The following is a 13,934-nucleotide window of genomic DNA, read 5'->3' as shown; positions in this document are numbered from 1 at the left end:
GACATTTATAGAGTACAGGGACACATGATGCATTTTTGGGACAATGCTTTTCTTTCGAGACGTGTTTTGATTAGTCAGCACCGATGTAAAGGCGTGCACCTAAAAATAAAGAGCATGGTAGTGCCAACAGGCATTTTGAGCGTATCAAACCAAATTATCAAAGCTCAATTGCAATTAATGTAGTCCAAACTAAACGCAGTTGAAGTGCCAGGAAGCGTGAAAAAATTATGCTGATGTTTTGCATAATGAGGATGGGCATGATTCATTAAATATTGATTGTTAAGATGAATTTTTGGGTACTTAATCAGTGTAATTTGTGTTGAGTTGTCCCATGGGTTCAGTCATGAAGTGCAGCTAATCAAGACCAAGCCTTTCTTTCTTTGCTTGGAACAGGCCACAATCGAATTGAAATGTATTGTTTTCAACAAGTGATCACTAGGTTTTTGATGATTACAGAGAATTTGATACAAAGTCAATCAATGTCATGTAATTCTTCATTTCACAAATAAATTGTCTGCCCCCCAAAATAAATAAATAAATCTGAAATGTTTTGATCAATCATTCTAAGGATGTTTTTGTCAACTGAAGGAACTCATTAATGCAACCAGTGGTTGTGTAAGGCAAGTCTTCCTTCAGTTGCTGCTTAAATGGGCTGCCCAAAAAATGACCTACCTAAATTTTGACTTTGCTTAGTTGCACTTGACTTATGTGAGCACTGAGCCTCTGTGTTTTTTTCCCCTTTTGTTTAAATGAGACAGAAGATACATTACTGTGACTAAACTGGTAGACATCTAGTCATTTCAGGCATGGCCTGTTAGAACAGACACACCTACCAAATTTCATGCTGCCAAGTAAAACTGGTTCTGGTTTCTGAAAAAAAAAAAAAAAAAAAAATCATCCACACAACATTCTCTACTGTCCCTTCTAAAACATCCATAATTCTTCCCATTGAAGTAGAAACTGCTGGAAACTTTGACATCCTGGATAAGAAAATCCCTGGTAGCAGCTGAGAAGGGAGTAAGTAGAGCATTGGGATGAACTAATGGTGAATGTGTACCTAATCACAAGAGACCTGACCGTGAATAGTGAAAATCTTCAAATAGTAACTATAATTTCATTGGGGAAAAAAAAAAACTCAAACAGAAACTTGTGACTGGGTGAATCTGGGCGTGACAAACTACAAATATGTCGTGATTCACTGTATACGTTGGAAAAAAAAAAACGTGCAAAAAAAATGTAAAGTGTAAAATGTAAAGAAAAAAATGCACAAAAAATGTAGCACTCAGTTGTGGAGATATAGTGTTAAACTGTCTGACTAAAAGGGGAAGTCTGGTCGTTGAATTAACAATGTATCAGATAGGTCATGTCATATGTAATGTACCTTGAAAATTTGAGGTTATTCCGATATCATTTGGTGGTGTTTTGAGAAGATTTTTTAATCGGCAATTACAAATTTTTAAGGGCACTGCTTACATTGTGACACAATTACGGCCAGCGCTGATTTTTCGGACTTGTCCTCATCTGATGAAGAAATAGCAGTATCGGTTGGAGCAGGTGAACTGGGGCTTCCGGTAAGTGTGGTTGCTTGAGTACACCTCGTCAGCCATGCGTGTGGGCGCATCACCAAGAGTAGGCAGACGAGTAAGCCAAAAATAATGTTTTTTTTTTTTTTTTAAAGCACAACATGCAGCCAGCATGTCGACCAGGGCTTCAAATAAGCCAGGTCTTTTTAGTGCACCTCATTCTCGCAGAATAGAAAAACTCTGTGATGAACCAATGAGACATATTCCAGCCACTGGAAGCCAAGAGCAGAATATCCAAGGAGAAGGATTTTCAGGGAGTAAGCATGGTTCGCTAGCCCACTGCATGTCACTACTGCACTGGATAGCCATTGATATGGACAAAGGCGCTCAAGTTCTTGTCGAGGAGGGGCAACTCATGCCTGAACCCAAAATGTGTCATGTGGAACCATTTAAACCACACCCATCCGAAAACAATCTGGAAAACTGAAATGTTGAAAAACTTTAAAGCTTTATCTTCTATCGTCCGAGTGCTATATAGTTCCCAGTCATTGCACATTTTCAGCAATCATCATCAACAGAGACTGAATATTCTCAATCGTCAATGTCATTTAATTCTAAGAGCATTGAATCAATGGTCACATGAGGGGCTCAGGCTGTGAGGGGTGAGAGAAGGGGGGGAGAATGATCACAAAAATTGGTTGATGGAAAAATGCCTGCTTCAAGGTAAGATAGTAAGTCTGAATAAAAGCACGTTTGCGGTGCCCGAAACCATTTGGCCACTGTCCATGTTTACTGTAGGGACATTTGTTGCAGGCGGACACACTGCTGAGCAAGTGGAAATGCATTGGACTGAATGTCATTAGTTTTTTTTTTACCTAAAAACTTAACCACTAATGCGCTGATGCTAATTGCAATTTAGCAAGGGTTAATTTTGTTGTCTCAAAGTTTATATCATAAACTGAGGACCTATTCAGTTTAAAGATAGATGTACTTATAACTAATAATGAAATGCATGTTGGTAAAAAAAACACTTTTTTTCTAGGGGCGGCAGCCGTTGCTCGAATACTTGGAATATGTCTGTGCTAATTCATTCTGAAAAGATTCGATACAGACACTTCTGTGAGGGGCGTAATGCCTTCTACGATAATGACAACCCTTCAATTGATTCCCCTGAAAAAATCTTTAAACGCATAGTTCCCTTCAAAAGGTATCAGAAGGGCAAGGTCAAGTCCTTTGTTTTTGTTGTAAATTGAAGACACGGGTTTCAGGTCAAAAGATGAATACGATACAAAAGCTGAGAATTCCAGCACTTATTCAATGGAATTTAAATGTGATGTGTTAAACGACTCAGGACAGACCAGCTTTTATTTGAACCCACTCACTTTTAAATTGTGCAAAACTATCATAACGTGACTGTTGTTTCTACTTCCTCTGGTGTAAAAGTATTGGAACAGACAATATTAAATGAACTTAACGTGAATAACTTTTAATATTTGGTTTCATTACGCTTAATTGTAATAACAGCATCAAAACTGCAACCCATTAAGTTCATCAGCCAGTTGCATTCTCTTCATTTGAAATGCTTTTCCAGGCCTTTACTGCAACCTTTTTCAGTTCTTGTTTGTTTTTAAGAGTACAATAAAGTCTCTGAATTATTTTAAATAACATTGTGATGTTGCTAACCAATGATGATAAAAGCACTTATTACCATTAATGTGACTTCAAGTGCTTCCTGGTTTTGCTAATGGCTTGATAGTCTGTTTCATACATGATCAGATTAAGCTTCATGCAGCCATTGAGATTTCCATCCATTAATCGTGAACGTAATTCAATTTGACTTTCCATCATGCTGGAAAGATGGTGAACAGTTCTTGCCGAAAAAGGCATGTCTTTTATTCGTTTGATTATCTTGTCTTTACGCGAAGTTGGCAAAAGGTTGATTTGCATCGTCGAGTACAAATGCTTTGGCATACTCCCCATCTGTGAATTTAAACACAGAGCAGAATCCTCCATCTCCACAAAGGCTGTCATTCTTGTTGAAAACTTCGGTGGTACTCATATTTTTTTTACTTTGAGCGACCTTTGTCAAAAGCATTTTTTCCATAATTTGTTGTCCCAACACAATCAGCGTTACACCCTCCTGCACCTCCAGACATCGACTACCACGCAAAAACTACTGAAACTCATTTGGCCAAACTGTCTCTACGTCATTTGTGTTGCCTCCCGCACCTAACTACGGCAACCCCACTAGGACAAACCTTCTCTGCATGACAGAAATCACATGTACAGTATGTCGTTATGAGGGCTCCGCGAGCCATATGCAACCACCAAAAGAGCCAGGTATGGCTCGCGAACCAAGGTTCCCGACCCCTGCCCTATTGGATAGAGGTCCTGTTATCGACATGGCCAATTTAAGATCTTCCACTTTTTCCTCAGCGAAAAAGTCCTTTGATATTTTGACAGTCTGTTTGGGTCATTGACTTGTTGCATGATGAAACCTCTCCCGACTAGTTTGGATGCATTTTTCTGTAATTTGGAGACCGAATTGAAGACTTCAGAATTCATTTAGCTGCTACAATCACGAGTTCCAATAAAGACTGGTGAGCCAATTCCAGAAGCAACCATGCAAGCCCAAGCCATGACATTACCTTCACCATGGTTGACAGATGAACTAGTGTATGATGGATCGTAAGCAGATCCTTTCTTTATCCCTATTTGCCCTTTCCATCACTTTGGTAGAGGTTAATCTTGGTCTCATCAGTCCATAAAACTTTGTTCCTAAACATTTGACGTTCTCTCTGTACTTCTTGACAAAATCCAATCTGACCTTTCGATTCTTTTTGCTGATATATCTTTTTGCCATATATATTTCTTCTCTCCAAGTCTCCTTCAAATAGTAGATTGTGATACCATCATTATTATTATTATTATCCCTCCCCTTTGGAGGTTGGAAGTGATCACACCGATTGTTGTCTATGGGTTTTTCTTCACAGCTTATCAACTGCTGTTGATACCCTTGAGCAACCTGTTCAATGTGTGTTGCTCAGTATAACATTAATTTCTCTTTTAGGATATTCCAAATTCTTGTATTGACTTTGCCCAATGTTTGTGCTACTGCTAATTGATTGTCCCTTTTCGCTCTGCTTCAAAATGGTTTCCTTTTCTCCCATAGACAGCTGATTAGTCTTCATGTTTTCTTAACCCCCCTACCCTCACCCCTCCAAAAAATTGCAGTTTTCACAGGTGAACCCCAAAGCTAAAAACAAGGACTGTACTATCCAATGTTTGAGCAACTAATCTAATAGGCAACAGTTGAGCAACTGAAAACACGAATCAGGCGGATTAAAAAAAAAAAGTGCTTAGTCCTGAGTTGATACACCTACATGGAAATACCATGAAATAAAAGCTGAAATTCATAACTTTTGTCTCATATCTTTTGATCTGAATCCAAAATGGCTTCTGTATACAAAAAACGAATTGACCTTGCCATTCCAATAGCTTTTTAGGGGGCTCTATACTATATTTAGGAACAAAGGTCTAAATTCACTTTACAGGTTCTTCAAAGTAAGTGGAAAGCTTTCACCTACCTGGGAAGGAACATAGATAAATTAGGAAGGATAAAAGGAAAATAACTAAGTTATAATTAAACTGTATTTTACTGAGATATTTTTTAAAATATTTTCAACAAATGAAGTTGTCATATTTCTAATAAAAAATAAAAATATGTAATTCTTGGGTGTAACATTTTGCATTTTAAGTTTTATTTTAGAAGAAAAGTTGAAATAACTGAAAAGGATTAGGCACTGCAAGAACAAATTGGTAATTTTCTGAGAAAATTGAGCAAAAGTGACGTTTGGTTTTTCCTTGTCAGGGGTCGCCACATCGATTTATCAGTTTTGATGATTGACAAAACTACTTGACAAAACCTAGCAATTTTTAATCAATAAGCTTTTTATTACCTCGAGAAAAAAAAAATTCAAGACAAGAAAGTCAAAAATCTTTGAACAACATAAGATAGCATACTACGACAAAGACAGATTTAAAAAAGTAATTCCCTTAGTCAGTTATTTTCTAACTAAAAGAAAAATTAATTCAGTGATAAAAAGTCTTACTTTTTTAAGAAATAAATCATAATACTCATAAAAAGTCAATATTAGTAAAGTCCTACTTTTCATCAAGATTGACAGTGTTACTTTTGTTACGTAGTGAAACACTTTTCCAAAAATGTTATGGGAAACAAGTCAAATGCTCAACTCAAAAAGTAAGAGAAAATTACAATGTACTTTTTTTAAGTTTACTGTAGGGACATTAGTGTTAGTGTAGGACTTAAATCAATATTTTTTCCCGCAAAAATATCTGTACTTTTATTTAAGGATACCACCTCTGTCCCCAATCAGTCATAGAGAGAGACAAATATTGGATATCGCACATGGAGAAGTGAAGGGAAACAGCAGATGTTTGCCTTTGAATTACTGATTCATCAACAATGATATGCCATGAATGTCAGCATGCCCGCTTGCTTGCGACCGTTCAAGAGTCCAAGACCTGTGTGGAGCAGGGCAGCAGATAACAAGGACATTGATAATAGACTGGTAGTCTGCAGTCAATGTTCAAATATCAGACCTACTGTAAGCCACTGCACGCCTTTTAGAAGATACAAAGCACACCACAAAGCTCAAAGCCTAAAAATACCTCTCACAGTGTCAGGTTACAAAAACATACAAATGCCTCGAAACTACCAATAAGCAGCATTTTATATATATATATATACATACACACATGGACATCCATTATCCAAGCCATTTATCCTCACAAGCCTTGCAGAAGTCCTGGAGCCTATCCCAGCTGTCATCGGGAGCTGGGGTACACCCCAAACTGGTTGCCAGGCTATTGTAGGGCACATAGAGACAGACAACAATCGCAGACAATCATCACACTGACATCACACCTAGGGGCAATTTATAGTCTCCAATTAATGCATGTCTTTGGGACGTTGGAGGAAACCCCATACAAGCATGGGGAGACCATGCAAACTCCACACATGCGAGGCCGGGATTTCAACCCCAGTCCTCAAAAATGTGGGGCAGACGGGCTAACCAGTCGCACCACCGTGTTTTAACAGTATTAAGAAAATGTTATGCCATCATTGAGCATTTACTTTAGTAGGTTGAAGGATTCTGTTCTGACAATTACAGGGACCAGGACAAGCGTATCCTGTGGCCTGTCCCGAGATTATATTACGACTACATCAGCACGTGCAAAATGATTATTATTAATGACTTTTTTTTTTAAAAACAATACAAGTACAAACCTAATAAAATATACAGATAATTTGAATATTTTAAGCATATTGGGTAGCAGCAAATTGGTGGTGCGCATTGTACATTGGTAGAAGGGTTTTCCCTGATTTTTTTTTCAACTTTGGGGGTGCGCATTATACTTCAGGACGCATTATACTCGAGAAACTACGGTATGACTGTGTGTGTGTGTGTGTGTATATATATATATATATATATATATATATATATATATATAGCGAGAGAGAGAGAGAGAGAGAGAGAGAGAGAAAACCCAAGGCTATCAAACAGGTTGAACAGAGGTGATCCGAGCTGACTCTTGAGGGACCCTATAGGGCATTGCCATTCGATCCGATTGAACACTTCCAATGGTTACAAAATAACTCGTTTCCTCCAAAGAGGATCTGACCCATTTAAGGACTGTTTCATTTAGTTCTACTCAAGTTTCCAACCTGCTCAGCAGTATATTATAATCTACCCTATCAAAAGCCACACTGAGATACCAACAAGACCAGAATTGACATCTTTCCAGTGTCAGTTTTCAACCTTATATTATTTAGCGCTTTGATCAGAGCTGATTCTGTACTGTCATGAGTTCGAAAATTTAATTTGAAGAAATGCTGAGTTGATTAAAAATAACTCAACAATCTTGGCTATGAAAGTCAGATCTGAGATGGGTCTATAGCTTGCCAACATTATTTTTTTTAACAAGAGGCTTAATGGCAGCTACTTTAAGAACGTTAGGATACTCGCGTGTCTGAACTGAGGAATTGATTATTTGCTCCAAATAATCTGCTGGACCGTTTTCTCTAGTTTTTGGGTGAACTGTATCACATTCTGACATAGTAATAAGGTTAAATTACACTAAGTTATGTTTTTCTTCAATCAAGATTTATGCATTTTTTAGACAAAAAATAAGCGCTAAGAATTCTCAAAAATATTTTTCAAGATAAAGGTTGCAGTAGTTCTGGAATTAAATTGTTTGAAAAGTCAGACTTTCATTAGGAAAATGAGATACACTGGATTTCTTTTCAAGCAAAAAGTTGAAACAAATCCCCAATCGCACCCTTTTTTTTGTTTAAATAAAATTTATTTTCTTGTTTTTTTAACTAATTTATGAAGTAAAAAGTTTTATACGTTTTCAGATGGTCATACTACTACTGTACAGCAATTTAGTTGTAGTCTTTCAAAATAAAGTCACTTTTCACTGATAGTCGCATTTTTCTAGTCTAACTTTTTTCTTGAACAAATAAAGTCCGTTACCAGAATGAAGTCGTATTTTTTCAGTAAAATAGTATTTAAAGCCGAACCCTTCCAAAAAACAAATAATAAATGTATCAAATTTATTAAGCTAAAAATTATGAATTATTTTTAGAGGAAACATTTTCTAGATAAATCTGGCAAATCTATGGGAATTTTTCAAAATAATTCTATTTTATTTAGGCAAAAAAAAAAATTGTCTGAATTTTCCATTTAAAAGTCACTTTTTTTTTGTAAATCGGAAAAAATGAGAAAGTCAGTCTTAGGAGGAAAAAACTTTTCATTCCTATTTTTTTAAGGTGGGACTCTAACGCATTAATCACAATTAATTACAATACTATTAATTAGCTACAAAAATCAATGAATGTTGATCGCATTTTGTGTTCCATACAATGCAGAATCTTTGTCAGTGCACAATATCTTGGTAGCCGATTACATTGATGCATGTCAGAGCATGGAATGCATCCATTCTAGCAGATAATAAAACATATTTCAAATGTTACAATACTACACAAATTAGAGTGCAAACTTGTGAAAATAAAGTCTTTCATAGACAAAAGAGATTTTTGTTTCTCAAACAAAAAGTTGCAGTGAACAATAGCAACTTTTTGTTGAAAAAATAAAGCTCAATACTACTACATTAAATTATATATTTTTTTGAAAAATCTCTCTTTTTAATCAAGCAGCATTATGGGGATAAAAATTAAGTTGGAAGTCAATCTTAGGGAGGACTGCTTCTTTTATCACCATTACCTTCGGACAAGAATAATATTTGGGAGAGAGTGACCGCAGACAACCCTACCTTGGGTTTTGGTGCAGAGTGGCTCTGGTTGCGTGTTGTTCAATGTGATGCAGCCAAGAAAGTGTTTTTAAGCTCGCAATATTTACTGTCTAACAAGTTCTGAGAAAACCTAATATGTTGCCTCCACTCACACAGAAGTGTTGTCTTTTATTTTTATATTGGCGACCTATCAGGTGATTGTGTGACACCCCCTTGATTACTGGGTTGCTCTGCAGTCGTCATTAGACGGACTATCATTAGCCAACACACGGCATCAACAAACACATTGTCATCCCGACAAAGGACTACCCACAGGTAAATGAGATGCTTTCAGACACCACCATCACCCCAGATGACCACAGGTAAAAAGGTTGAATGCAGACTTTAGGGACCATTTAAGATTTTAGTAAAACAATAAAACCAGGTTATTTGAGCTGTTTCTGTAACTGACTGTATATTTGGGGCCTGAAAACACAAAAAGATATTTAAAAAAAAATGTTTTTTGAGACAACAATGGTTTTTGGCCCACCAAGCACCTACATGACAAAGACTTGTTTATGTTGCACTGAGCTCTTTTTTTTACCTATAATTGGTAAATTAACATGCCTTTTTTGTATTTGTTTATCTCAATTGAATTATATCCATCCATCCATTTTCTAAGACGCTTATCCTCACGAGGGTCGCGGGAGAGCTGGAGCCTATCCCAAGTGTCAATAGGCAGGAGGCAGCATACACCCTGCACTGCTTGCCAGCCAATTGCAGGGCAAATAGAGACAGACCTCAGGGCAATTTAGAGTCTTCAATTTATGCATGTTTTTGAAATGTGGGAGGAAACCACAGTGCGTGGAGAAAACCCACACAGGCACAGGGAGAACATGCAAACTCCACACAGGTGTGGCGCTCCTCTGCAGGAGGAGCAAAGTGAAGAGAAATTAATTCACAACGCGATGCCTTTCTCTTCCGAAAACAATGTACACTGAGGAAAGGACGCTTGCGCGCTCTCTGTCAAGGTCTGAGAGAGCACCAATCGATCATCGAGTACTCAGTCACACCAATCGACATCCGATTCGCCAATCAAAGAGAAACATTCCTTTCCACTTCTTTGGCATAACAGAAAATAAAGATCAGGGGGAAAAAAAGGTACTTTGCAATAATTAAGCTTCACAGAAAAGATGAAAAAAAAATTAAAGAAATACTCATTTCACTACACAGGCAGGGCCGGGATTTGAATCCTACAGCTGCTGCCTTAGAATTATGTATTGTAGATAATTTAAAAAACTAAAATATACTATTCTGTTAACCGTCACCCCAAGGATTTATATTATAGAATTTGTTGCATTAATTTAATTTATAATTTCAGATATTTTTATGTTATATATCTATATATTCTAATCGCTACATATTTGAACACCACAACAAAATGACTAAAATATAAATATAACTGTGATCTGTATTGTTTTTATATGTGTAAATTCCATAGCTATATTATTGGATCATTTAAAACTTTTTTTTTTGTCTGTTTAGACATCAATAGAGTGAGTTTTGGGTGTTTTTCCATACAGTATTTGGCTAATACCGCCCCATTTCCTCATATTGGTTGCCTACGAGAACACCCACTTGTGAGACCACACGTGCAGAGAGGTAGGTAGAGGTCTTGCTAGTGACGCACATAAACTAGAGAGATCTCAATGATTTAATTGCAGGCCTCTCATCAGAAAAATGTCTGGAACTCGGGAAAGTGTAGACAATTTTAATTCATATTTCACGTTCACTGGGGCACCACAGGAAAAATATGACTTCCCAAAGAAAAGAAAGAAAGAAGTTGGTTTGGCAAAGTACAGTACCATGAATAGAAGCGAAAATTTACAATTTACTAGATAATGGATTTAATGACAATAGCTGATAGCTTTCTTTTTAATCCCTGTATCGTAGTTTGACGAATAGATCGGCAAGATCGGGCATGAACTGATCTAGAGTCCAAGTCATGACTTCACTCAGTTCAAATGTCAATCATGGACCAAACAGAGCGTATTTTTAAAAAAAAGTCGTCATGCGTGAGCGGCAATCAAGACTAATGAATTGCTGTTTTCAGACGCGTTGTTTTAAGACATTTGTCCCTCTCGGTGGCGTTCTGTAGCGAGGTTAGCGAGCAGGTAGTGTACGTTAGCTCCCAGTCCTTCATTAGCTTCCCTACCTTAATCACGGATGCTGCCACAAAAGCAGCCTTGACTTCAGCTCCAGTCCACGGCACCCGTCTCTCTGACACGCAGCGATATCACATTCGGCTATTAGACGAATGGGTGGCTCTGGGTCATTAAATAGCAGTGATTAAATGAGTCCGCCGTTTCATTTTGTCACTTGTTCTTCCCATTGAAACAAAACCCAGAGACGCTTGGCGGACAACACGGGAGTCATGTTCCGTCTTGACGTCACACGCACGCCACGCGTGATTAAAAATGGTACTGCACAACATCCGTCACCAGTTAAAGAAAAAGTAACTTCACAAGTGTAGCTTATATGTGGACGTATTTTAGAATCACTCATAAATTGAGTTTTTGCGATTGTACTCCAAAGACCGCGGTCCAAACAAAAGTTGGGCTCGTCCGGGATTTGAACCCGGGACCTCTCGCACCCAAAGCGAGAATCATACCCCTAGACCAACGAGCCACGCTCTGTTAACACAATGGAATCAGCAACTAATTTTATAATGGATTAATTCCCGGGAGCCAATGTTTTCCTTCACATTCCTTGGTTTCAGGCTCTCAACGGTAAATATCTTGATGAGAAGGTGGGAATGTAGCTGTGTTTAAGAAGACCTTTTACTGCAAAGTGCAACACCAGGCACTGGTCACACAATTGTAAGTGAGAAGAGTGGTCATTAGTCACGACAGGACTGGTACAAAATAATTGTGAATAACGATGAGGAGAAATTGGGAAATCAACAAAAAGCCTATTAACACTATTAGGGGACAACTAACACGAACAGGAACACGGCATTTATAGAACACTTTGCGACCCCATCCATTTTTTTTCCACTTATTCACTTTGCGAGTCCATCCATTTTTTCCCCGCTTATTCAAGGTCAGGTCATGGGTCACTTACTTCCTCCAGCTTTTCTGAGGGGATCCCAAGGCATTCCCAAGCAAGTCGAGATACACAGTCTCTTCAGCGTGTACTGGGCCGTCCCCGGGGTCTCCTCCCCGGGGACATGCCCAAATCACCTTACCAGAGAGGTGTCCAGGTGCCATCCTAAACAAATGCCTGACCCACCTCTTCTGGCTCCTCTCAATGTGGAGGAGTAGCGGCTCTACTCTGAGGCATCGGATGCCTGAAGGTTCATGGTTTTCTAACAAGCACAAGAGGTTTCGCTCTTTCCCTCGCAGGTAAAGCTACATTTACAACAGCTTGGGGCGAAAGGCGCACAAGACCCTGAACTGGTCGCCAGTCAGTTACAGGGCAGATATCGACACCATCACTAAGCGGGAATCGATCCCACGCTGCCCACACCAAAGTCAGGCATGTGAACCACTATACCCACGGTGATACCAAAGTAGCATTCTCCCAGGAATTGTAAACATTAAGGGCGACATCATGTTACGAGTTACTTGAATAAGACATATTGGGATAGAGAAAGTGTGATTTGCAGTCAGGTGCTCTGGCTGAGCTGCTGCTTTCATTCCACAGAGAATTACAGTTCGTTTTTCTAAGGCAAAACAAGGCAGCTTCTTGAATGTTTCTCAAGTTCCATGTGAAATTCCTGTGGGCTGAAGTGCCGACATTTTAGGCATTCCCAGATTCCAGCGGTGTAGCCATTTTTTTCTTTTTCTTTTTTTTTGGTAATGCATCCATTTACATTTCAGTGGATAGGGGACCGGGCCAGAGTATGAATAACGAAAATCCCCGAAAAATGTATGCCCATTAAAAAACGAGCGTTTTGTGGTTGGATGAAGCCTGCACTACATTTTCCCATCACTTTCATTGTGTGGATCATCAACTTCATTCCTCTGTAGTTCCACAGCTCTTCACATCACCCTTGTTCTTAAAATGGCCACTAGCACACTTTTTCTCTCTTCCTCAGATATCTTATCACCCGCTAGAAATCTGTTGAACAAGCTGGTCAAAAATTCTACAGCCACCTCTCCTAGATGTTTCCTTACCTCCAAAGGTGTGTCAATCAGGACCAGCTGCCATTCCATTTATCATCTTCTTTTCTGCCTTTCTAACTTCTTCCATCCATCCATTTTCAACACCGCTTATCCTGGTTAGGGTCGCAGGGCGCTGCGGCGTATCCCCGTTTACTTTGGCAGACGATACGCAGGAATGGTCGCCAGTCAGTCGCAGGGGACATATAGACATGGACAAACATACACTCACATTCACACCGTCACTGAGTGGGAACTGAACTGACACTGCCTGCCTCAGAGTCGGGCAAGTGAACCACAAAACTATCAGTAAGGCCTTTCTAACTTCCCCCTTACTAATCTTTATTATTTCCTGGTCCACCACACTTGCTTTTTATACTCTTCCTTCTCTCCCATTTTCCTCATTTGTCAACTTCTCAAAGTATTCTTTTCATCTATCCAGCACACAACTAGCACCGCTCAATTTCCATCTCTATCCTTAACCACACTAACCTGTTGCACATCCTTCCCACCTCTGTCACCTCCGTTTGGCCAACCTTTATAGATCTTTTTCTCCTTTTGTGTCCAATCTAGCATAGATGTTGTCATATGACCACCTTTTCTACCGCTACCTTCATCCTGCATCATATCTCAATGTATTCCTTTTCTCCTCAGTTTCCCACTTCTCCGAAAATAATCTTTCCTTGTATGATTTCCTGCACTTTGATGTTCCACCACTCAGTGTCCTTCTCCCTTTTCCTCCCAGAAGATACACCAAGTACTCTACTGTCAGAGCCAAGAGCCAGTCTCACCTCTTCTTGAAAAGCCGCACAACACTTCATCAGGTTCCACCGCATGATTCTCGGCTCTGCTTTTGTCTTCTTAATCTTCCTTGCCATCACCAAGTCATTTTACACACAAACATGTTGTGATGTCTATCTACACTCTCCCC

At 38.8% G+C, this 13,934-nt stretch overlaps 1 protein-coding gene and 1 non-coding gene across 2 annotated transcripts in view; both read right to left on the bottom strand.

The window, feature by feature from the left end:
* The window catches only part of slc39a14 (solute carrier family 39 member 14), a 29,225-nt gene extending 17,954 nt beyond the window's left edge, over window positions 1-11,271 (bottom strand). Inside the window, exon 1 of the mRNA XM_061816460.1 lies at window positions 11,056-11,271. The gene's annotated coding sequence lies outside the window, so the exon portion shown is untranslated. The remainder of the gene's footprint in view (window positions 1-11,055) is intronic.
* Window positions 11,272-11,456: 185 nt separating this feature from the next.
* trnap-ugg (transfer RNA proline (anticodon UGG)) lies at window positions 11,457-11,528 on the bottom strand. Its single transcript has one exon. It is a non-coding gene; the product is annotated as a tRNA-Pro (tRNA).
* Window positions 11,529-13,934: the final 2,406 nt, after the last annotated feature.

Source organism: Syngnathoides biaculeatus, chromosome 4 (assembly GCF_019802595.1).
Source record: "Syngnathoides biaculeatus isolate LvHL_M chromosome 4, ASM1980259v1, whole genome shotgun sequence".
Lineage (NCBI taxonomy): Eukaryota > Metazoa > Chordata > Actinopteri > Syngnathiformes > Syngnathidae > Syngnathoides > Syngnathoides biaculeatus.
The sequence above is the reverse complement of the archived record's forward strand: the minus strand, read 5'-3'. Positions and strand labels throughout refer to the sequence as shown.